Raw genomic sequence first — 25,356 nt, forward strand, 5'->3', positions numbered from 1 at the left:
TTTCAGAGCCTTTATACAGTGAGAATTCTTTCATATAGATCAAAGTATGATACAACCAGCTACGAGGCTGGGAAGCAACAGATAAAATCCTTTAAATTTCTGTAATGCTAGGAATATTTACCAAGAAAACTCAAATGCTTTCTCCTTCCTGAACTATAAAAAAGTCATAGATGTAATATGTTTATTATCCAGTCATTTATACCTTACCTATGCCATATAATATTGATAACACCTAAAATGTCCCACATTTTTAAATTAAGCTTATTTCTTAGATGAAGCAGTTAGCAAAGGTATTTGTCTAAATGGATTTCTTAATGAAAGATTCAAAAGTGTGCCTGACATTGTTGAACATGTTTATTTTTCTACATCTGTAACCAATTATTCAGCCTGTATAAAAGATCAGATCTGGATGACTTGACAATTTCTTGAGGTAAAAATAAATGTTCCATTTACACTTGGTTCAAAGGTGGAGATGTCAGGGATAAAACGGAATGAGCCAAGAGTCTGTCTGAGCAAAAATATCTAAGTTCAAACGGTTATATATCACCGAGGACTAGGAACCACCCACACTGAAGAGACAGGGGATAAAAGACAGGATCATAAACTACTACCACCAGGCACACACATAATAGAAGTACTGGATTGGGAGGTTGAGACAAGAGGGTGACCATGAGTGCCAGGTTATCCTAGCTTATAAATCAAGACCCTTACTATAAAAAATTAAAATAAAACCAAGGAAGGCATAGTTAAATTATTATTTGCTTACACTCTCAGCACTGGGGGAGGCAATTTTGGTAAGCTGAGTTGTTTTGTTTTTTTTTTTTTTCTCTAGGATGAATGAGTATTCATGTTATGTTGAAAGGAATTCATCAGAGGTTTGCCAGAACTAAGAAGATAGCTCATTGGTTAAGGCAAATGTTGGGAAGCCCGGTAACAAGCTGATAATTTCAAAGGCAAATGGGAGGAAGGATCTCCAGAGCAAGTAAGTCAGAAGACTAGCAATGTTAGGGTGCTCAAGGTTGTTTTGGGAACTCTTGCCTCAATGTCAATGATTGCCAATATCAACCTCAGGCCTCCATATGCAGGGACAGGTACACATGCATGTGTACACACACACATACACTGTACACATACAAACGTTTGCACATACATACCATGTGTGAAAATGCGGGAAGAAAGATTTACCTAGTGTACACTACTTTTAGTAATTTGTTTATATTTATATAGAGTCTTCTATTTCTTTTCTCCTTCACAATGTTATCCCTCTCTTTTCTGTTTATAGTATATTAGCTTAAGTAAAATTTTAAATATTTTATCTCATATCAATAATTTGTTAACTGTATCTGAATTATTGCAGGTAACAATTTTCAATAATTATTTAAGTATTCATCGTATCCTGTTACTTTGGGTTGTTGTTCAGTTAATAGCTCCCCTCTTCTTTTTAATTCCTGTTGGGAGTCTCTCAAATGGGTTTAAGTTTTAAATGTGATTGTATAGACTTAATGTTGGGATGATCAGGCCACATGTAAAGATGTGGATTCTTTATTCTCTGAGACTCCATGTATACAAGGTACTTCCCAAACATTCAATTTATGCTTGTCATGCCCCCCTCCACACACATACACAAAATGTGAACTGAACGCATGTCTCAAACACAAACCTGAAATTTGGAAATTTCAGTTTCATGAGAAAAAAAAAAGTAAACCAACTAGAGCATTACACAATATGCCTTTAAATTACACCATTACATGACACCAGCATTACACAGTATGTCTTTACATCACACAAAATACATAGTCTCATGTAATTCACATAGTATTATCTCAATTCACATAGTATATACAATTCACATGATATCCTCTCGTATGTATGCTAAATTTGAAGCAGCAGGAAGCTGTTTTACTACAGCTATGAATTTCTGAAGACTCAGCCAATAAAAAGCCTTTCTTCATATTTGTTTTGTAGGGAGGGAATAAAATAGGTTATGTTTTTCTTTTCAAAGAGGCAGAAGGAAGAACCAATGATGATGCACATACTTTGTACATTTTGGTGCTTTGTTCTAAATGTAATAGGAGTCAACATATCCAATCCTTCCTCGATGTCCTTTTCTAGACAGATAGTAATGTTGCTTTTAATTGAAAATAAATGCATCCCGACGACAGTTTCCCTTCCCCTAACTCCTCTCAGCTCCCCTCAATATCCCTTCTCCACCAGTTCCTCCCCTCCCCATTTCTTCTTTGGAAAAGAGTAGGCCTTCATGAGACAACAACTAAACACATCAAAAAAAGATACAACAGGACAAGGCAAAAACCCCAATATAGAGGCTGAAAAAAGTCAGACACACACACTCCGGCTGTAAGGAGTACCACAAAAACACTAAGCTAACAACCATAACATAGGCAGATGACCTGGTATAGATAGTCCTATGCAGGCTTCTTAATTATCATATAAGTCTCCATGAGCCCATATGATCCCTGCTTAATTAATTAAGTGGCTGATATTCTCCTGGTGTCCTCCATTCTTTCTAACTCCTACAATCTTCTCTTCTGCGAGGTTCCCTGATTTCCAAGGTGAGGGACACAACAGAGACCTTAATTCAAAGTCCCTCTCTTCATAATGTTATTAAAATTACCTTGTTGTTCTGAAATTGATTTGGAAATAAATCATTTTGTTCTCTGCCTGATAGAAACTGGGTGTTCTGGTCTAGATATTGTCAAGCATGTGTTACTTGCTACATTCGCAGACATTGTCAAGGCCAAGGTTTCGCCTGCCATCATTGTGTAAGTCAGGAGCATTGTAGAAATTAGATCATTGGTCAGGAATAGTCTTGCTCACTGAGAAATGCATCTACTTTGCTTGTACACAGCAGAAAGCAAACAATGAGTAGGAAATTTAATCCACCATGTTTATACAGTTTCCTCACAGAGATCATCTTTCAGTCAGACCTAATGAGCCGTGATAGTCCTGGACAGAAGAGTCCTGAGAATTCTCAGCTCTGCTCTGGGATCTGGGTCAGACACTCTGTCTAATGATGTGGTTTTCAAACTAGTCAGTTTACTCTCTTCTATCAATAATGTTTTAAAAAACAAGGTACGACTTGTTCTATCATGTGAAATAATGTGTGCTGAGGTTTAAGTTAACAATGGATGTATTCATTTTTAGAGGTTCATCTGTTACGATAATCTAAAATTAAATTCAGCAGATGAAATAAAAACATCACTTCAATTTAATTGGCATAATCTACTTTTTAGAAAGCAAACAAAGACAAAAGCTTTTAAGACTTGAAGTCTCTCCATTTTTTTACTCTATTCCCCTTCAATTCCCTACACATTCATGGTGTGTTCACCAGAGATTCATGAGTGGAGTTCACTTCTCAAGCACAAACCTGTAGCTTCAAGGACAACTGGTTTTAAAAAATACATTATGGTACTGCTAAAGAATTCAAGAACACAATCTTATGAGCGTTGGTTTTCAATAATTCATGAAGAAAATGGTTAAATTCTGATATTTTTAGTTATAAAATAGTTCTGTTATATGGAAGAGTATAGACTTGTTAATGAAAATAATATAATTAGTGTCTTTGATCAATGATCATATAGGTAATTTATAACTGAGCTAAAAATTAACTTTGAATTATTATACTAAAAACCACATATTGAAAAGGGTACCACTGATAAGCTTGACTGGAACTTTCTCTTATATTTTTTTGAAAGTAATTTTATTAAATTATAAAAGTTTCCATTTCTGCCCCTCCTCCCACCACCCTCCCACTTCCCCCACTCCCTCTCCTCCTCCCTCTCATCCCTAAGAACAGTCAGGGTTTCCTGCCCTGTGGGAAGTTCAAGTTCCTCCCCCCTCCCTCCAGGTCCAGGAAGATGAGCATCCAGACAGACTGGATCAACAAAATCCAGTATATGCGGAGGAAACAAGGATGAAGAAAATGAAAAAGGAAATAAGGACTGCGAGGGATGCGATCACCCACTGATACAAGGGGACGGATCTAATGAGAGTTTACCAAGGCCAGTTGGACTGGGACTGAATGAGGACGCAATCAACCAGATTCTCTGAATGTGGCTGGCCCGGAGTCTTTCTGAAAAGCCATTGACAATGACACTGGGACTTGTTTCCTACACAAGATTATGTTTGTGCCATTGATAAGCTTGACTTTTGACCTTCCTACTTATGGTAAATACAAGATTATGTCTATGTTTGAAGACCTTTTCAATCACTTAGAAAGAGAACACACTTGTAAATATGTTCTTGAAGAAAACATGAGAGAAACTTCATATAAGATGGATGGTTGGAACTGACTTCCTAAGGGCAAATTATGTGAAAACATGAGAAGGAGTGAATTACTCTCACTGAGATCTTTAGTTCGCTGTTTGGTAGTGACTCATAGCCTTAATGCAGAACATGGGAGGCAAAGGTAGATAGATATCTGAGTTCGAGGCCAATCTGATTTACAAAGCAAGTGTTAGCACAGCCAGGAATACACAAAGAAACCCTGTCATGAACCCCCTCCCCCAAATTTAGACCTCCATACTATATTAATATTAAAAGTGTATCTTTCCCAAGGAAAAAGTTATGATTCTAGCCTAACAGAAGACTATGAAATATTATATCTTCTTCACCCTCTATTTCTTTTCTCCTGGAATCATACATTCACTTGTACATAAATTAATGGCTAATAACCAAGTGTATCCAGTGACTGATATTGTTCCCTGACTCCGAAAAATTGCTTCAAAATATTCAGTATGATCCTTAAAGAACTTTGTATTTCACAGGTCCAATAGCAACTAATAATAGACAGTTAACCAACTAAAGATTACAGTGCAGTGTGGCAAGTATTAATCACTGATATTACCTAAGGGATTCTAAGTGATTTGGCCCAAACAGTACCTTTGAAGGAGGTTGCATCAGAGTGACCCCAGCAAAAGCAGAAAGATGGCAGCTTCCCAAAAGATCAACAATCAAAGAGACATTGAGACATGATGTAACTAAGAAATATAGCTTGTAGTATTTCAAGGTGTATTTTTGTGCACAAATTCCCAAGTGAGATTGAGAAAAACTTTAATCGGATCAATACTTTATTTCTCGTCAACCAAGTAGAATTAGACAATCCTTATTTGATAAGAGATATGAATTAAGTGTTTTATGTTCATAGATTCATGAGTATATTTGGACATCATTACTCAGCTTGAGAAATAAATTTCCAAGGTTATTTGAGAATACTAAAAATTTAATGTCTGATTGCTTTCAATTTATCATACGATGATTAGGGAATTAACTTGAACACAATAAAACATATATCACAGATTCTGAGAAGATATCTCAATGGGTAAGAGCTCTTATTCTGCAAACACCAGAGACCTGTTCATATGCATGAATATATGCATATACCTGCACGTTCATGTGCATGTACCATTCATACATATAGTAAACGGGTAACAGAGACACACGGAAAGAACATACTATATGTAAAATCACTGGTAAGGTGTTTATAGTAACAATGCTTTTGAGCCAGCACCTATACAAGAGTAAAATAAAGGATCCATTACAATTGCTATAGATAGACAATTGCAAAACACATTCTGAAAATATACAAGGAGAAGAAAAAGAGAAACTTGAGGTTTTGCATAAATCAAATGGGAAAAAAAGGAAATATTTAAAACTTGATAGGTAAAACCTTGAATTCCAACACTGTTTTTAATTGACTCCCAGAAGTCATCTACCACGTCATTCTGCTTCTGAGAACAGTCCATGACCTTCTAAAACACATGTTACAGGCTTTCACTTAGAGTGATCCTAAAATGCTTCACAATTTATCGGTGTATAGCCTTTGATAACAAGTTTCAGCTTGAAGGTGTTCAAGATAATTTTGTCATAAGTCAATGCTTCTCTATCTATGGGCTGTATCTCCTTTGAGGGATAAAAGACCCTTTCACAGGGGCCACCTAAAACCATTGGAAAACACAGAAAGAAATAGTAGAAAAATGACATTTATGAAGTAGTGACAAGATTAATTTTATGGATGGAGGTCATCACAGTGTAAGGAACTGTATTAAAAGAGTGCAGTTTTAGGAAGGTTGAGTACCACTGATCTAAGTAGTAGCAACTGGAGAGATAGATGAGCAGTTCAAAGTATGTGATGCTCAATGATGAGGTCCAGAATTCAGCTCCCAATATCCACACTGGGTAGTTTACTAACCTTTAGCTCCAGCTCCAATGCCCAGCCTCTTTTGGCCTCTGCATGTACCACATATGTGGGTATACACAAACATATATAAAATTAAATAAACATTTTAAAAAGTGGTTGTCAGACATATTTTGCTTCATGTAAGTAATTTGCTTTTATTTCATTCATTTATGCACATGGATAAGAAGCTCAGAAGTTTGCTATGGTGATGAGGGGTTTTTAAATTTAAACAACATATTATACAGGCTGCTCATTTTCTGTTAGTTTATGATAAACTCTGAGTTGAAAAGAGGACATAGTAAAAGAAGAATGTGAAGCAAGAAAACCAGAGAGAGAAGGGGGAGGAAAGATAAGGTAGGCATATCGCTATAATTTACACTATATCACTATAGGATAACAAATAATTTTGTCAGCAAGCATTCAGTTTTAAGTCGTACCAGATGGAGTGAATGTTGGGGTCCAGAAGAACGCTGCTTATGAGCTATTCTATGTGGACTATGATATCTCAGCAAGTTATTGCTAGCTAGAAATTCAGTCTCCTTTGCCTCTGAGATAGTTATTCATTTCCAGGTCTAACAGTATATATTCTTTTGCTCAAATTGCAATTGTAAAATAAACAAAAAAAGATGACCTTATGACAAAATTAACTGTCCTGATTATTCCTCTTTTGATTATCTACTAGCCAAAAATCACATTGCCTGCATCTTGTATGAAGGACTCATTCATTAACTAATTTCTCTACCAAACAATTATTGAGATGCTATGAAATTCATAACAGTTATAGTTAAAATAGAAGTGAATGGAGAATAAGGATATAAACTCTTCATTATATAAATATGAAAATTAGAGACGTCACCAGCATACATGTTCATGGATTACAGGGACCAAAGAGATAAACATCTCTGTTACATAGACACCTCCTACCAATTTCACTGTGTGTTCTTTATAATCCATTGTAATCATCAAGATTTGTAATCAAGGAAAAAATATAGTATACTGAAATAAAATAAACAACTTGATATTCCTAGTGAGACAAATGTATCAGCTCACATTTTAATGTCTTTAAAATAACCACTTGGGTGCCTAAGTGTGTGTGTGTGTGTGTGTGTGTGTGTGTGTGTATACACATATATATGTGTGTGTGTGTGTGTGTGTGTATGTGTGCGCACGCGAATGCGCATGCTTGTCTATATTGTCTACACAGGTATACACACAGATACAAATATGTCTTCAGGACAAAATTAGAAAGATCTTAAATGGTATCTTCCTTTTTCTCATATTTTATTCCTTATATTTTCCTTAATTTTTTTATTTATTGAACCATGTCTTCTTCAGTTATTTGATGTATCTACATGCTTAAAGGTCATGAATACCTTTATACCTTTACACAATTATATAAAAAATTGCATAATAATATTGAATATTAAGAATTTTGTTTGACTCATGGCCTGTAGTACAATGGAGTACTACGCATCTTGAAATTTGCAGGCAAATGGATGGATCTAGAAAAAAGAGCATATTTAGTGAGGTGACCCAGACCCAAAAAGACAAATATAATATCTATTCACTCATAAGTGACTTTTAGACATAAAGTAAAGAAATACCAACCCACAAACCACAACCCCAGAGAATCTAGACAACAAAAAGGACCCCAAGAGAGACATACATGGATCTACATAGAAAAGTGAAAAGACAAGATCTCCTGAGTAAATTGGGAACATGGGGGTCATGGGAGAGGGGAGAAGGGGAGAAAGGAGGAAAGGAGGGTAGCAAACAAAAATGTATTGCTCAATAAAAACAATAAAATTATTTGGAAATAAAAACTTTTGGGGTACTATTTCTTTGGTCTGCTTCTATTTTACAGAAATTATTTATTTTCATGTAGTATATTCTCATTATGGTTTTCCTTCTCATCTCTTCCCGGACCTTCCCACCCATCCAACTCCAAGCCTTTTCTCTCTCTCTTTTTAGAACATATAAAAAAATTTGTCCATAACAAAATAAAGCAATCAGACAAACAGAAAAGGGCAGTTGAAACATACACATGTGCACATACTCATGTGCACACACACATGCACGTACATACACACATACACACACATACACCAAAACATAATAGGTAAGTAAAAATATAAGTAGGGTTAAAAAATGAGCAAACATAGCATTATAAGACAGAACATTTCTAAAAATGTTATGAAGTATTATTTTTGACTACGTGAAGATGTGCTACATTTATTATGCTGCATTTATTAAACAATGTAAAGATATGTTGCTTTGTCCACCAGAGACACCTGATTGGTCTCAAAGAAAATTGAATGGCCAGTAGCTAGGCAGAGGAGGGATAAGGGAACTGGCAAGCAGACAGACTATACATGACATACAGAATGAAATAAAGGTAAAAAGCCTTGAGACAAAACATAGATGAAGAGAAATGGGTTAAATAAGTTATAAACGGTAGCAAAAAACAAAGCTAAGTGAAGGTTAAGCATTCATAACTAATATTAAGTCTTCATATCATTATTTTGGAACTGGTTGGTGGCCCAAAAGAAAGCTTATTATGCAAAAATGTCATTGAATTCCTTTTGTGTAGGTGATCTATTCCTGGTCATAAGGCTTGCATTCAGTGTTCTTTGTGTATCTTATAACCAATTTGAAAACAAAAGAGGGCTGGAGAGATGGCTCAGCGGTTAAGGACATCACCTGCTCTTCCAAAGGACCTGAGTTCAATTCCCGGCAACCACATGGTGGCTCACAACCATCTGTAATGAGGTCTGGTGCCCTCTTCTGACCTACAAGCATACACGCAGACAGAATATAGTATACATAATATATAAATAAATACTAAGAAAAAGATAACAAAAGAAATCATTTTTTGCTTAGCAAAAGTTGCTAATTGGAGACAGCTGCAAGGTTAGATATGGGGACTTGTGTCTACTCCCTCTTCATGTTGGGGTCCCATCAAGCTCAGATTCTGCAAGATCCCCCTCTCTCTGTGAGGTCTTATGTGCTTCACTCCTGCTGTGTCTGGAAGGTACTGTTTCCTTGGTGTCTTTCATCCCTATTGGCTCTCATAGTCTTTCCACCTCCCCTTCCTTCTGGTCCCCTGAACTCTGAGGGGAAGAGTTTGAGGAAGACATCGCATTTGGCACTGGGTGTCCCAGTTTCTCTTACTCACTGGTCCTTAGTTTGACAAATGGCAGTTGACGAAAAATGCTATAATTCTATTACTTAAAATGTTATTATATTTTAAATGAACTCATTTTGTAGGTACTTCATAAGCTAACCTTTACATATCTTTCATTTAAATTCTAGGATTAAAGACTTTGAGTGTCTTATAGTAAAACCTTAATAGTCTTGAATTATGGCTTTACATATAGAGAAGTATGATAAAGCCTGCTCAATGGCATATGAATCAAACTTAAAATACTGTACATTAAACTTAGATATATACCATATGCTTTTCTATGGTATAGCTATAGTATAGCTTATTTATTTATTCATATATTTTGAGTGGAATCAGTTATTCACATGATAGGCAGGCATTGTACCTTACTGACATGGGTATATCCATACCGTGAGTTGCTTTTGAAATGTTTTCAGGTTGGCTTTGAACTCAATGCTGTAGCCCAAGCAAACCTTATATCTTTATATTTGAAATCCTCCTGCCTCAACTTCCCAGTTGTTAGATTCTGGATTTATACAATGAGGATGCCTTTTATGTTAAATTTCTGATATTTTAAAAATAATTGGGCATTTTTGACCAAAAAAATAAATCTCACTTCTTCACTGGGTAAATTAGTGCTTCCACATCATTCACTGAATATGTGTACCATATTGTTCACAGAAATTACTATATTGAGTACAATACCCAGTCTATCACTTAATGTGGAGCTTTTTATAACTATAAATATTTTTTCTATTAGCTAAAATTAGCTAAAATTTGAAACATAATAAGTACCTCAGTGTTGAAAAGTTATGAATTCCATGGAATTCTGAGTGTCACTAAGAAAGAGAAACATTCTATGTATGACCTAGAGCTAGTCAAATACAATAAGCATTTGGGAATGTTTGAAAGTCTTCCTTTGTCTATTTTCTTACTCTTTTTGTTGATTATATTTAAAATGAATTCCCTTATTTGACTCATTTAATATTCCTCCTGATCAAAACATATTTACCTTGAGATTCTTATAGCCATTAGATATTAGACCTGACATTTAAAAATTGAGTAAATATATTCTTTAGTACAAAATAGGCAAGATTTGGTGAATTAATGAAGACAAGAATAATTAGATATAGAGTAACTATCAGTTCTTATTATAATGAATGAATTCATTAGTGCAAAATTTCTTTAAAGTATTTAATAGTTTGTGCTATGTATAGACAACCGTTTGCCGATCTACATGTATCAGCTTCTCTACTTGTACATTTATACAAGTTCATTTCTCTGTACAACCACAAAGCATTGGGGAAAATGTCTCACTGAATAGGAGAAATGAATGTCCTGTCAAGAGTAGAGATTCTTGGCTTCTATATGTGAAACACTTGATTTGTATCATCTCATAAGAAAGAGATATAAGTGATGAAAGAAAGAAAAGAAAACAGTCACCAGATCCATAGAAAGGGCTTTGTATCACATTGTGATTAATATGAAATAATAAATCTTTGTTTATTAAAACAGCCATTGAAGTAGTTGAACATTATGATCAGTATCTCATTCACAAGAAAGATCAGAATATTATGGATGCAAGAAAAAAATCTTAGCACCACTGTGAACTAAACTAATGCCACCCTCATGCCAGTTTCTTTATTACTCTTCAGGATCTCAATGGCCACAGTTGCCATGGTAGCAAGCACATTATTTCCTGTTTAATTTTATTATTCCCAAGAGTTTTGTGCAGAAGATTAAGCCAGTAACTACCATGTTCTATTGCATTATTGAAGAATAATGACAATAAATCAATAGCTGCACTTATCAAAGGACATTGTATGCCATTGGGTTGACCTCAAAGGAATCCTCATGGAGAAATGTTTCTTCCTTTATAGTGTATATGAAAAGTTGTTTGATTGTAATCATGAAACTTGTTTATTATCACATAGATAAAATGTTTTAAAGCTTCATCTATTAAAACCCAGTGTATTTGATTTTGAAGTATCCTGTACATTAAAATAACTTCTTGGCAGTCCTGAGGAAAAAAATTGATTTGGTTTGTAACATGGGAAAAATTAGTAAGTTCCTGATTAATGAATGCATATCACATATAAAATAATTACTAAATGTCATTGTATCTGATTAAGTACTTACTTTTATTTTATGGAATTATTCAAATTTTCCTAACTCATTAGATGTGGATTTCTATGAAAGAAAAAGAAGAATCAGAGACTTTCGTCCTTAATAGATTCACATTTTCAGACTATGATGTGGAAGGATAAAATAAAACTGCGTTCACAGGAGACAAGGATTGCTTTAGGAGAACAGGGGTCAAGTCTGAGTGCTCTGCTTTCTGAATGTTGTATTAGAGATTACTAATTGTCAGTCAGTAGCAATGCCACAGGGAGAGATGAAAATACAAGTCTGAAACCGTGATTGAAAACAAAAGACTGAAATGTGATCAGTGTGGAAGTGGATACTCATAGAAAAGACATTCTGAAAGAGAAGAAATGAAGGGTAAAGCAGCAATGAATGGTATGAAAGAAGACAAGGAGATGGATATGTACTCAAAGCCCTGTCACTTCAGAAAATAGTAGTCCAGAGTATCAAATGCTCCTGAAGGGCAGAGTATATGGGGACTGAGGATTAGCAATTGACTACTGAAATGGACAAGTTACTCTGATTTACACTAATATAATAATAAATAGGGAGAACGAAGTAGAAACAATATTTATAAAGCACACACACACACACACACACACACACACATATAGGACCTGTGCAAATGTGAGCCCATGTGTGTGTAAAGTTGCATGTGCCCATCTGTGTTCCTGCTGAGAACACAACATAGCATGCTTGATCAGTCTCCACATTATTTGTTGAGGCAAGGTGGCAGGGTGTCTCACTGAGCACAGAGCTTGTCAGTTTGGCTAGTTTTGCTGTACTGCTCTGGGAATCCTTATATTCTCTGAAAGGCTCTGGGATACCTGTGGCCATTCCGCCTTCTCAGAATTTCCTTGGGTCCTAGGGATCCAAACTCAGTTCCCCCATACCTTCAAGGCAAATGCATTAACTCATGGGTTAAGTTCCTGGTCACATTAAACCTTTCTTTAGCACAAGATGATGATGAAGTATGCAAAGAAGCAAATGTCTAGAGTAAGATCACTGAGGTGGTCAGAGAAAGAACTACAGGTGGAGATAGTAGCCTGAGAGAGGAGATAAAACTCCCTTGGGTAATAGATGGAGAAGCATAGCATGCACCTCAATATTCATCATAATAATGGTGGTAAACTTTGTATACATTCTCAGAAACTAGAAAGCAAGGATATCTGCTATGCAAGATTGAGAGAATTGAGTACATACCATGCTGATCCTGTGTCTGGGATAACTCACTCAGTATGGTTTTAGTTTCATCCATTTGAATGCAGATTTCAAGATGTCATTGTACACTGAGTGATACTCCATTGTGTGAATGTACCGGAATTTCTTTATCTGTTCTTTGGTTGAGGGGCATCTAGGCTGTTTCCAGGTTCTGACTATTACAAATAATGCTGCTACGAACATAGTTGAACAAATATCCTTGTAGTATAATCGAGCCTGCTTTGAGAAAGATGAGCATGGCATGTCCTCACTCATAAGTGGATACTTCTGTACCTACAGTAAAGCTGTAAAGCAAAGGATAAGGAACCTAAAGTCTATGACCTCAGAGAAGCTAAGCAACAAGGAGAAATCTAAGAAAAACATACATAGACTCCCCATGGGGAGGGGAATAGACAAGATCTCCTGAGAAAATTGAGAGCATGGGGGTGGGTGGTGAAGGGAGGGCAGAAGGGGAGGAGGAAGGGAGAATGGAAGGTGGCAAGAGAACATGAGAGAATGGGGTAGTCAAGATGGGAGGGCAGAGACGGAGAGCAAGGAAAAAGATACCTTGGTTGAGGAAGCTAGCAAGAAGCCTGGCACTAGAGTAATTCCCAGGAAATCCACAAGGATGATCCCAGCTAAGACCCTAAACAATAGTGGAGAGGGTGCCCGAGCTGGCCTTGCCCTGTAGTCAAATTGATGGCTTTCTTAATTATCACCACAGAACCTTCATCCAGTAACTGATGGAAAGAGAGGCAGAGACCTGCAGTGAAGCGCTGGGCTGAACTCCCAAAGTCCATTTGAAGAGTGTGAGGAGTGAGACTATGAGCAAAGCTTAAAGACCACGATGGGGACATCCACTGAAACAGTTCTTCTGAGCTAATAGGAGTGCACCAACTCCAGCAGGACAGGGAAGGAACCAATATGGGACCAAACTAGGCCCTTGGAATATGGGTGACAGCTGTATAGCTGGGGCAGACTGTAGAGCTACTGGCATTGGGACTTGGATTTATCCCTACTGCTTGTACTGGCTTTTTGGAACGTGTTCTCTTTGGAGGGATACCTTGCTCTGCCTAGATATATTAGAAAGGGCCTTGGTCTTTCCTCAAAGCAAATGTGTCTTACTCTCTCTGAAGAGAAGATGGGGGTGGGAAGGTGGCGAGGAAGGTGAAGGGATGGGAGGAGAGGAGAGAATGGATACTGGGATTGGTAAGTAAAATGGAAACAATATCTTTTTTTGGTTTCATTAATAAATAAAAATAGAAAAAATATACAATACAAAAATATTGAGAGAGATGGTTTTCTATGCTCAGAGCATAAAATACTCAATTGCAGGTTTAAGCAGTATTTTCTGCCCGTATCACTAGATTATAAAAAAAAATAACATTTTCTGTGTCACGACATGAACATTGAGAAACATTGATCTGGTATACTTTTCTTCCTGTTTAAAATTTTTTTATAAAGATCTATATCTTTTCTCAAACAAATTTTGTCCTGTACCATGATAGCTCACTTCTATATCAGGTCATGTTATCATTTTCATGTTGCTAATGAAACTTGAGAAGCATATTAAGCTCCAATAACTCAAGAGAAAAAAGCTGAAATACCACTTAGAAGATAGTGGCCTCAGCATGGCTTTCCTTCACCCATTAACACAAAATTATTTAAAAATATATCCAATCATAACCTCTGCACTGGAAATATAGACACATGAAAGGCTGTAATCAAGTCTCAGTTTTTCAGTTTTCTTAATAAGAGGTTGTGAGACACAAAATTAAGAATCTACTATGTTATAAAAAATTATAGGCCTACATAAATGTATTCAAATTATCTTTCTTGTACTTGACATTCAAAACATGTAAATAAATGAAACAAACAAATATTAATATTTCATAACTAATGTAGAAAGTCTTGTTGCGAATTCTCCCCTCTAATAACTATAGGGCACACAATCAGGAACATAGTTACGGCGTTTTTAGTAGCTTTATGTACATTGGAGGTCCTATTCACACCACACAAATACATATTAATTTTGATTGAACTGATTAGTTGCAAATAACTGGATATTTCTTTGCATTCTTATTTTCCTATTATGAAATACCAACTCAGCGTAATCATTAAGTGTACTGGCAAAATCATGTCAATGTCTCAAGACTATATTTTTTCCTTTTACTTTCTAAATGAATAAAACCGTGACTTAGCTTCCTTGAGCTTAAGTTTCCTTCCCTTAAGAGTGGTTTAAAGTAAGTTTTAACTCACCTTAACGCTGTGAAAATCAAGTGCGGTGATGCTCATAAAACATTGAATGTCATTGTCACCCCCCTGGTTACTTAGAACCAAAACGTTCCAGTTTCTTTTCCTGATATGAATGTGTTGGATGTGCGCATTTTTACAATGATGGTTTAATTTTCCATGTTCTCTTTTCACTTGTATTTAAATCCAGTTTCAGTGTCCTTTTTTGATGGTCTCGCAACCAGTGTTAGGAATCAACTCTCCTTAAGATGCGTAGTGGTTCATTCTTAACCATTCCCTATTCCTGTTCCTCAACAGATATCTGTGGTACCTTGCCAGTCTCTCTAGTTTCTGATTTTGCTCAACCTAGGAGCCTATGGTGTTCGTGCACCTGCAACACCTGTAACCCAAACTGTTGTATTTCTGTATCCTCTACTCCAATAATCTTATATAATAGCTTGGATAAAAAACAAAGTCCTCCTCATAATGATGTGTACTCCTTTTGCTTGGGCCTTTACCTGGTCAGAACCAAACTCAGTCATCTTCAAACCCTCATGGCCTATCTCCAGGCATGCAACTTGCACACTGGCTTTGCTGGTAAACTCCCCAGAACCTTGCCTACCAACTCCATACCCAAGCTCTCGTTACACAGTTCCAAGTCCAGTTTCCTGGTGAGTTCTCCTAAATGCGAGTCAGCCCTCACAATCTCCACACTCTTGGTACTAGCTCCAGAGACACAGCTGTGTACCAGTTTACCTAAAGAATACACCCTGAACCAAGCCCACACAGCTTTCTCTACACACTCAGGCTTAGTTCTTATGCAGCTCCTTCACTGACCCAACCTGAGGGAGGCTAGGATCTCACATCAGACACACAACCAATGACCAAACTTCACATACAAAAGGGACATCACAAAATGCAAATAATTTTTGAAAGGCCAAGACACTAGTTTGCATCCAATCCCACTGATACTCAAGAAATATTTTCTGGTAAGTATTAGCTAAATGAAACCCAGGATACAGAATCTAAAACAGCAATAATAAACTTCATCAAGGAAAAAGGAGGGTAAAGAAGACATGAACAGAAATAGCAATGAACTTAAAGAGAATGAAAACAAACATCTGAGCCATGGCCAAGAATACACAAAAACGTGCTGAATCAAATGATGAAGGCGATATACAATTTGAAACTCTAATTCAGTAAAGAAATTGAAATATTGAAGTAAACTCAGGCTTCAATGAAGATGAAATAAAAAAAAATGACAAAAACATATCCAGTTAACAAAATCAGAGGAAGCCGAACCGGTAGAGAAGGTCAAGGAGAAGACAAAATAAAATATCAGAACCTGGAGACAAAGTGAATGGACTGGACCTCTCCAGCAGAAGCTACAAAGAAATATTAAATATTAAATCACACAAAATGAACATACAGAAACTTTGGGACACTGTGGAAAGATGAAGTATTTTAATTATAAGGCTTAGAAAAAGAAGAATCCCTGGGAAAAGGTATAGGTCTGATCTTCAATGTGTTCACAAAAGAAAACATCCTGCAAATTACGGAAAGACATACTCATACTGGTACAAGAACCACACCTAGCACCAGATAGACAGGACCAGTAAAGATACTCCCCATATGGTAGCTAAAATATTAAACATACAACACAAAGGTTAATTAATAACACCTTCAAGAGCACACTCTAGTTATCATATTAACAGTAGATGATTAAATCAAGTCTATATGGGAGAAGGTCAAAAACCAACAGTCAATTGAAACAGCATATTTTGGCTTAGCTAAGGTTTTAAATCTGAAGGTGGTAAGACAGAAATGGACTCAGAAAATATTTGGAGAGATTCAAATGAATAACTCCAAGTTTCCTAATCAAATGATAGTATGAAGCTGCCCTAAGCTATGATGGAGTAGATAATAGGTGTGTCCGCTTTAGAGGCAAATCCCAGAGTTTAGCTTTCGCAATGTCCCTTTTAAGATATCGATCATAGAGCTGTACTTCGTGTATTTGAGTACAGTCTCCCACTCTGAGCATTATGTAGTGACCTGTATTTTTGTGTAAGATTGAGGCCTTTTGGTCTTTGCTCCTTGACACTTTGGCAAGTTTACTAATATCCTCCTTGTTCAGCTCACATTCAGACAGTCATTTTGGTGAGACATTATAGATGTGGTTTCTGACATCACCAGGAGACAAGTGTAATTTCTCTTCCAAGATCTAGGACATCAGTTGCGCTGAGGAGTTGGGTTAGGTTTCCAGTACCAGGCATGGTTTTCCTCTTGTTGTATGTGTTTTTTGAGCAATGAGAGAACTGTTGGTAACCACCAAGGTAAGTGTGCCTCTACTGCAGCTTTAGAATGATGGTGTCATGCTGTTCATTATTGTGATTCACAGGACTCATGGCTGGGTAGGACTTTTAGTCACTTCCCTCTTATGAAAGCTTTTATATCAGCTTCTTTTATATCATGAAAACTAGTTTTTAAGGAAGGCAGCTTTCAAGTCCTGAAAAAATTATTTTTACCTAAATAAAGGGGAAAAATTTATAGCATAACATAAAAGTGGAACATTTGAATTAAAACAAAGTAAGTACACAGTAAAGTTTACCCAGCTCCCCCAAAAAGATGATGCAAAGCAAAGCAGATATGCATTTAAAATATTTTTTTTGAGAAAAGAAAGCAAAATAATGACCATCCTTTTTCCTAACACTCATAGGGGAGAGTTGTTTAAACAAGGAGCAAATGTAAAAATAAACCTAAGATTGCATCCTCTATCCATTTGTTTTAATCAAGTGAATTATTATGATTACCCTTGCAGACAGCATGAAGTAGAAATGTAAACAGAAAAACAGTTTTGCGGATCCCTCAAATGAAATACTGCAGCTTATTTAAAGAAGTGAGAATTTTAAGAGGCATTCAGGACAGGAAAGAAATAGAGAGGCTAAAAATGTGTGGAACATATATAAAACGTTGGACAAAAGAAATAAATGTCATGAGAAATACAAACTGTTGTTAATAGATGCTCATTAAAATAATGGGTATCTTCGTCATATTAAATGACCTTCACTGATGTATCTTTAGCCTCATACATCTATTATATAGAATCACGTCATTTCTTTTATCTTTCAAAGGAAAAGATGTACTATCAGTTTATAAATATAAAATAGCCAAATGGTGTTCTAAGGATGACAATGACGAGTCTTTTAGTGAAAGGCTCAAAGTACATTCTGTTTTCAGGATGTGCATATAATACAGCCAGAGTGATGTCTTATGGGTGTACATCCAGAACACGGATATAAATCAGTCACTGGGAATCTTACTCAAATGAAATGCAATAAATAAATATCTCCTGTAATTGGGTGGAATGAACTCAGCGTTTCCTCATGTGGAGTTCCTGTATGGAGGATCATTTTGTCTGCTCACTGTAGCATCATTTCTTCTGGGACGTCCCACAAAGAATAACAGCTGAATGCAATATTTACTGAATGACTGAACCACTTTGTAGACACAAGCCAGAGAGCATTAACATAGAGTGTGTTTTTAAAATGGCCACTTTAAACAAGCTATTAGCCTCACTAAATTATGGGCTTGCATGGAAAAGAGACCTGAAAGATATATTTACTTTCTAAGAAAAAGCATTAGCTATCTCCCAATTATAGATATCACACTGTAGTTTCAGTGAAAATAGAAACCATAAGTATGGTAATCAGAACTAAATATGCAAACTACAGGATTGATTCTCTTTTATTTGAGCTCAACATGTTCAGCAACAACAGACACACCAAAGTTGACAGGAGACAGATCATGAGGTCTCAGTCCTGCATGAAAATTTGATTTTTTTTAAAAACGAATTTCACGTAGACAATAACTGTCACTACTCAAAGAAGCTCAAAACCGTTAAACGTAATGAGGCAATGATAGAGCTTTCTGTTCACACAAAACTAGGATGAAGCAGATGGAAAGAACATGAACAACAAACCTGAGACTGATGTTCACCCCTCCCTAGAAGAGACACGGAGACTCAATACTGAACCTGTTATTTACCAGGGTGCATGTATACACATGTCTGTGAGTGGAGATCAGAAGACATCATGGGTATCATGTCAGGAACAACTCTTACCTGCTTTTAGATAGGGTCAATCATTGGGCTGCGCCTCGCCATTTAGGCTAGAGTGACGGAAGAATAAATCCAAGAGATCTTACTGTCTCTACCTTGTCAACATTGAGGCTAAAACAGATTATCAGTCTTGGCACTGTGGTGTGTGAGTGTGTGTGTGTGTGTGTGTGTATTGAGTGTGTATGTGGTGTGTGTGTTCAGTTATGTGCTGAGGATGTGTATGTGTTGAATGTGTCTGTGTCTTGAGTGTGGGTGTGGGTTGTATGTGTGTGTGTGTGTGTGTGTGTGTGTATTTTGTGTGGATGTAACAGTGTTAGTGCATGCCTATGGAGACCTAAGGCCTAGGGTATCAGTCCTTATTTTCTACCTCGTTTGTGACAGGGTATCTTGTGTTACTCACTGCTGAATAATAATTGGGCTATGAGCTCTCGGTGAGCCTTGGTGAGTTCCAGTCTGCAGTAGGATCACAGTAGAACTATAGACACTGGCAGTCCTGAATTCAGCTTTTTGTGTGTTCTGAGGATGTGGGTTCAGGTATTCAGGCTTGCATAGTACATGCTATGCCCACTAGGCCATCCCTTATCCTTATTCTTGGCATTTTTCTACGTGGATTCTGAGATCAAACGTGGATCCTCACACCTGCATGGCAAGGGCTTGGTGAACTAAGCCATCCCATAAGCTCTTTGAACATTTTGATGTAAAAACTATAACTTTAAATATTTGAAAAGATCTTGTAAGTAAGAAAAGATTGATGAATGATTTTCAACATATGGCACAGAAAAAGCCTTCATTCTTAATAACTTGGATTACCTTGGCAACAGGCAATTTCTGTGTGACTACAATGTTGTGATTTCTCTATAATGCGCAAATATTCAAAAATGATTTCTAATTTTTGTGGTGAAACATCTAGTCTTAATGGGATAATATACACGTAGGTCGTTCTGCTTATAATGTTGGTAAAATTTATATTAAAAATATTCATGTATCTAACCCTGAATCCATTATCGGTAATCAGTAATGACTTGGCAATCAGGCTCTACCTCGGCTTCCTTATCTCTAAGTGGAGACTACCAGCTTCATAAGAATAAAAGTCCTTACTCATGAGTATATCTCTTATGAATAACTGGAGATAAGCATTACAATAAAAATATGTGTATCAGTCAGCAAGTGATGAGTTCAAATGTGTCATGTTGTTAAAACTATAGACACTGGGACATAGAATATGATGTAGCTATGTTCATTAGTTTGAAAACAGTTTTACCTGGACACTTAATCTTCCCCTTAGAGTACTTAGGGCACATGAAATGTTTTAAGGAGGAATATGTTAGCTAGGGATGCCATGCTTTAAAAGCAGAAACCCTATTTTGAATCGAGAAGTGCTAACCACATCATTTCCCACCTAAGATGTGATGAACCAAAGACCGTGATATTTGGGTTCTTAAGAAAAGGCAAATTTACTCAGTACGTTTACCTTCTATAAACAAGAAAGCAACAATTTGCGTGCTTCTCAAATATTCATAGAACCCTCCCACAAAGATTCATTAATTTCATTACTGTATCTCATTTGTTGGGCATCAGATCAAAAACTGTTTTTATGTGAGAATGTGCTGACTGGTGACTGTAATCTGTCTTTCGCTTGCTGAGGGGAATTATTCAGTGTGAGACAGAGAGTAGCAAGGTGCAGGTGCAGTGGAAAGCCAGGTGGCTGGAAGAAGGGTATTCACGTCTACAAGCTCTAAATGTCAAGATGCACTTTCCTATAGCAGCTGATGGATATATATATATATATTTTTAATAATTCCATGCCACATTTTTTTAATAATTCCATGCCACATGCAGTCTGGGCTGCTTTTATTTTTATGAAAAAGCTGATTTCTGATCTACATTAAACTTAATTAAATACACTGAACAGTGAAGGATATATATATATATATATATATATAGAGAGAGAGAGAGAGAGAGAGAGAGAGAGAGAGAGAAAGAGAAAGAGCAGGTGTGCTTTTATACATTACTCATGTGCCAATGTACAAACCCAGAAAAGCAGTCATTAGCTACATGCCTATTAATTGCTGTTAACTTTATTCGCTAAGGATTATTATCTTATTTTCCATGCCCGGTCAATACTGTATTCTGTGGACTACATTAGCAATTACTGTATGACAATGATGTGTATAAATGAAGGATTTCTGATAGGCAAACGACACAGTGATGATGAGGAAATACCATAAAGATCTGCCATCAGTGTTTTGTAAGAGAGAATTTAGGGGTTCATCTGTTCTTTTACTGGTTTGGGTTTTTGTTTTTTTGTTTTTTTTTTTTTTCAGAATTCCGGTAAGAGAGGTAACCTGCAAAGGTGTAGTTTACATAAATAAAAATATTTCCATATTCCCAATATGATTATTAATGGACAAAAGGGGAGGCTAAGTCCCCATATTGCTTTAAATTATAGAATATCTTAACTTGTTAACTATGAATTATTGGACATATTTTATGTGTAATGTAATTAATTAGTGAAATGTAGAGCTTATTATGTTGATATTTCTGACATCCTTTCCTCATCTTATTATCTTCATTGGCATTGAATTTTGTTCCATATTCATCAGTTTTTAAAAAATCTAGCCTGAGCCATAGGGAAACTTCACTAGACAGTATGCTTTTTTTTCCCAAAGAAATTTTATGGAAGTATGAGAAATATGGTGTCAATCACTGAAACAAAGGAAAATTGATTCTTTTAAACAATGTTTATGGGTACATTTACACAAATACAGTGTTCCTATGGATTTAAAGATGTGAGCATATAAAGCATCTTGACCACAAAGATCAGGGCTATCTACAATATCTGAAATCTATCTCTTCTGCTTATGAGAATCGCATAAAATCTATAAGGAGGTATATGCCAGTACATGATCTAGACTCAAATCTATCAGTCTTGGAAACTATTTCCCAAGGCCACGCCAATACATTCAATCTGCATGTGCATATTTTAAGTACTTGGAGATAGATATGTATGAGAATCTTAAAACCTATATATATAAATAACTTGACATAGGAAAACTGAACTGAAAAAACATCATGCTTAACTTCGGACACACTGTTCTGAATCATTCAAGTTTTGACTGTCCAGGGAGACAAGAAAATTCAGTGTGACAGAAAAAGCTAAAGCTATGTAACAAAACCAAAGACATCAAGTTAAAATACAGGAGGGGCATCAGGAGTATTTAAGCACACACGTACACACATGTATACACATGCATACACATATCAAGTATTTTAGAAGTTTGCGGAAGCAGGGCTCATGATGCCTAGTGAGGAAGAGAGAACCTGTTATGTCTTATTAATGAATATGATGTGACCATCGAACTGACTTCAGTATTTACAACCCTAGGTCAGCACTGTTCTCAGATTTGGTAAAAGAAACTTCTTTTATTAGTGAGCACTGCTTAATTCAGGCAGTCAAAACTGGTCAAAGTATTGGGAATAAGAGACTGGGGGTTGCTTAGACCTAAACAGGACATCTATGACATCACCTGCAAGACTCAGCGAACATTGTAGAAGGAAACAAGAAAGGCTATGAGAACAGGAGGGAGAGATGGGGTACTGTGGGATGCATGCTGTGGTCCATGACCTCCTGAATTGTCAGCAGTTGAAATTATGCATGTGAGGTCGGCTCTGAATTGGGCCATTAACATTTTATCACAGAAGGAAGACGTGATTATAAGGCTTGTCTCTCCATGGAGAGTTATAGGCAGCCAATGGTTAATGGGACCAGGACTGTAATGTAGCCATTGGTAATCTATACATATTCCTGTAAACAACCCCATACCCAACTTCCTATAAAAAATACTAGTTAAGCTCATTAGGACACACACACACACACACACACACACACACACACACACACACGCATGCATGCATGGGAAAGCATGAAAATTGAAATAAAGTCGACTGGTTGGGAAGAAAGAAAGAACCAGCATACGGGGCAGAGGGACAAGAAAGTGTAATGGGAAGGGAATACTCTCAAAATCCACTATAAGCATGAGTTGTCACGATGAAACTCATTATTGGATGTAATTAACCTATGCTAGTAAAATAAAGCTTCTAAAGAATAATAGAAATTTACCCAGACTTGATTATCATGGTTGTGCCAACCAAGAAGGGTCAATTACATCTGGTCACAGAACAGGGCACAACACAACTCAGTGTGGTCATACATAGAATGGAGTAGTTGAGCCGTCTTTTTAGCAATGACAGACAGTATTGAATATTTAACAATGATAGCAGAGAGGTCACTTCTGTTCTTGGTTGTTTCTTGGAGCATCTCAGACACAGATTTAAATTTCCTGACCCCCCACATGCTAACAGTTTCTCTTTTTGCCTGCTTTGGGGTTCTCCCCGTTTTATCCCCTTGCTCCTCCACTTTGCCTTTCTGTTTGGCAATAGGACTGCCTTTGTTGATCTGAAGCATCTAATGACTGAGTGATCTCCATCAGAAACTTGCACAGCCTTCCATACAGACACACAAGCATAGAACCCAGATGGGAGACAACCTATTTGTAGTTACCTGACTTGAAGCAGGACAGCAGGGGTTGGGTCCTCTTCTGCTACACTGTGTGTTGACCCTAACACTCAAACTTAGAGGTCACAGTTTGTGAGGTTGTTAATTAGATTAGCAATTCACCTGAAAGGATTTTTTACTGTTGCTTTTATTTTTTGAAAAAAAGGTTTCTTGTTGCCCAGGTTACCCTCAAAGATGATCTTATATTCTGCATCCTTCTTCCTTTGCCTCCTAAGAACAAAGATTATAGTCCTTCAGACCCTGCCTGAGAGGGTCTTGGAATACTTACAGATGAAAAAGCTGAGCATATATTACTTAATAGGTAGTTAAATAAAGAGACTCTGGTTATATTACATTGTTATCGTTTCTTGCATTTACTGTGTGTTATTATAATTTCCTCTGTTTCCTTTCTTTCACCCCCTGTAACTGCTTTATGTGTTATTCCTTAGTTTACTGTAATGAAGAGAAAAATAGGCAACTGTTTCAAAAGAGAGAGAGAGAGAGAGAGAGAGAGAGAGAGAGAGAGAGAGAGAGAAAAGCAGTTATCAAAAGCAATCATTGTCCTATTTATTTTAAAATTCCAAGGTCGGGCCTTTCCACACTGACAACAAAACCCAGTTTCCTCATCCAGATAAACAGAGGTGGTATCTGTTACTTCTGTGAGTGTGATCTATCGGTCTTCAGATAATCACTTCATGCTATTATTATTTCCAACAGGTTTGCTCATTGACTTTACACATCCTTCTTAATTACAGGAACATTAAACAAGGTAAACAAGATATAAGACTCCAGGCTAAAGGACAAAAAAATTAAATAAATAATTCAAAGCTAACAGAATTCTCTACTAATTGAAAAAGAAAGTATTTTACAGATTTGAGTGTTATACAACAAGGAACTACTTTATGTTAATGTGGCCCATGTCACCTTATAAAAACCTGAAAACATGAAGTCATTTTTATAATACTAGAGCTATATTTATAATTAAAATTCATTTATAATTAAACATTTGATCTAAAATTATTATTGCAGTCAAAATTTACAATTCCAAATCTCGATTAATATATCCTTTGATAGAATAAATAAAAACATGTGACTCTCTCTCTCTGTGTCTCTTTCTCTGTGTGTCTCAGTTTCCCTGTCTCTCTATAACACACACACACACACACACACACACGCACACACACACGCATGCGTGCATGATTTGAGTCACGCAGCCATATATCTGGCTGGCCTGGAAAGCACTGCAAACAATAATGAAATTAATAAAAGTGTAATTTGGAGCTGAACATGAGGTTCTTGGCAAGGCTAACAGATGCTATCATGAACGACACCTGCTTTCAAAAATTCAATTAGAGGGCTTGGCTGCATCACTTTCCTAAGAGCAAAACTGAGGTGTGTTTTCTGTGATGTATACTGTGATATGATGGGATTGCTAAGGGGGGAGGGTAGGGAGCAAGGGGTTTTTGAAGTTTTCATGTAAATCATTCTCGATCCTGTAAATGTTTTTCACCTCATTGATTTAAAACAGTTATTTTGTGATCTATTATTATGAGCATTGGGAAGCTCTCAAGTGCATTATTAGTCTACCCTTTCCAATCAAACGTGTTTTAATCCATAATGGATCCTCCTTTTTATGCCTTAGTGATTATGAGGTGAATCTGAAAGTAGGTAATGGTATTCTAAGTACGGGGACCTAGGAAGTATGGGCAGGGACAGAAAGCAAAGATGCTGTCTCAGAAAGTTGTTTC

At 36.5% G+C, this 25,356-nt stretch overlaps 1 protein-coding gene across 10 annotated transcripts in view; it reads right to left on the reverse strand.

Moving 5' to 3' along the window:
• The window catches only part of Ppfia2 (PPFI scaffold protein A2), a 405,005-nt gene that overhangs the window by 257,068 nt on the left and 122,581 nt on the right, over positions 1–25,356 (reverse strand). The window lies entirely within an intron of this gene.

This window comes from Myodes glareolus, chromosome 26, assembly GCF_982192425.1.
Source record: "Myodes glareolus chromosome 26, mMyoGla1.1, whole genome shotgun sequence".
NCBI lineage: Eukaryota > Metazoa > Chordata > Mammalia > Rodentia > Cricetidae > Myodes > Myodes glareolus.